The sequence below is a fragment of the Brassica oleracea genome, unplaced genomic scaffold, assembly GCF_000695525.1.
Source record: "Brassica oleracea var. oleracea cultivar TO1000 unplaced genomic scaffold, BOL UnpScaffold00579, whole genome shotgun sequence".
Taxonomy (NCBI): domain Eukaryota; kingdom Viridiplantae; phylum Streptophyta; class Magnoliopsida; order Brassicales; family Brassicaceae; genus Brassica; species Brassica oleracea.
In genome coordinates, this window is record NW_013617422.1 from 87,872 (window position 1) to 89,862 (window position 1,991).

Below are 1,991 nucleotides of genomic sequence, written 5' to 3' on the forward strand. Positions count from 1 at the left end.
TGTCCGGCAACTCAAAAAGAAGGGAAACACCAACACTTCTTCTGCACCAAAACAACAAAGTAATTCTTCTTCTCCTTCAAATTCTGATTTGAAAACTAATGTGTTGTCTTCTGATAAAAGCAAGGCTGTGAAAACCACAAGCAAGGCTCTTTCTACCAGGTGCTTCAAATGCCATAGGGTCGGTCATTATGCCAACAAGTGCCAAAAACAGAAATCGTTGGTGACTTTGGAGAAAATTGAAACCGAGCTAGAAAAGGAAGACCCTTTACCAATTTTCGATGATTATGCACATGAACCGAAGGAAGGGTCAGGAGGAGAGCAACATTGTGGTCATAAAGAAGGATCTTCTTCCATTCACAAACTGGACCGAACTCATGGCTCGTTGATTTGGTGGTCAGCCAATTCATCTTTGTGTGTTGTTTGGTGGTAGCCAACACACCTTCATCGTTTCTTAGGTGGTTAGCCTTAGATCGTGGTATATCAAGAGTCATTCCGCATAGAGTCATTCCGCATCTCTTGACGATCCTTTCAATCCATCTCAGTTCCAGAAGTGTCGTTTGCCTTCTCGGATCATATCCAACACACAGCTAAAGTGATCCTCCCTATCTTAGGGTTCTTCAGGTTGTTGGCGTTTTGAAACAATCACTCAAACCGCTCTAAACCGCTTCAAACCGCTCTAAACCTCATAAATTCAAAAGCTGGTTCAATCTATCGTTTGCGGTTGTGGGCGGTTGGGAGAAGATAAAAAAGTTTTCTTTTTTTTAAACAGTATAAATACAAAACTAAAAATATTCAATAAAATTTTTAAATTGGAATTATAAAAATACTAAAATATATCTATTATATTTTAATTAATATTATAAAATTTCTATTATATTTTAATTAATATCATAAAATCTTAAAATAAAAATCTTTTCTATAATTTTTAAAAAAATTAAAACTATAACTTTCTAAATATAATTTTTATATTTGTTATAATATTATGATTTTTGATATTTTACATTTATATAAAATGTAAATATTGTTAATTTATTATTTAAGTGATACTGAATTTGATAGTTAACCGGTCATAAGTATCCCGTAAACGCACCAATTTTTAACCGCAGAACCAGACATACAAATCTCTTAAAACCGTTCGAAACCACAACCATCTGCATCTTCAAACTCCCGCAGCCGCAACTGCAGGCGCAGCCGTTGCGTTTGAACCAATCAGGTTCTTAATGGATTGGATATATTGAATATATCTACGAATCACGACATGTGCCTTTATTTAGCACATGTAAATCTTTTGTCACGAAGGACCCTACAGAGAAAGATGATAGTTATCTCCTTCCTGAACATTTTATTTTTATTGGACTAGGAATAAAAGTAGGAACCAACCCAAATTCGAACTGAAACACATGCAGATTCGAAATCTATATTATAATTATTGAGTTTTTGCTCAATGCTCAGCGCGCCACGTCAGCATTTTGTGGACTCCGCTTTTAAAAAGTGTGAAAAAGTGTCAAGCTCATGGCTCGAACCCGGGTTATTGAGATATAAACATCAACATTTATACCATTAAGCTAACTGATACCTTTGTACATTGATGGCCGAACCTAATATATATTTATGAAGGTCGGAATCCCTTGCTACTTCGGCTTCCTCTGAGGGTCGGGCCTACAAGTGTGTTACATGAAAAAAGCTTAAGTTTGCAACAATTATGGTTTTCCTATATTGTAAACTGTTGTAGTTTAACATGGGTTCTTTTCATCATTATCTCAAACAAGTCTGAGTTACAGAGTTGCGCCGTGTATATGTTCGTAATCTATTTTTTCACCGGTGAACTCTTCATGTCCCCATCTTAAATCGCTTGATCATAAATGTTCATGATTTGTAGCCCATCTGTAAACCATATATATATGATTCTCATCTTTGATGAACCCAATCTGCATCTCCACAAAACTCATTGATTCCTCTTAGCTTTAACCATCTTTTAGAAAATGTTTCTC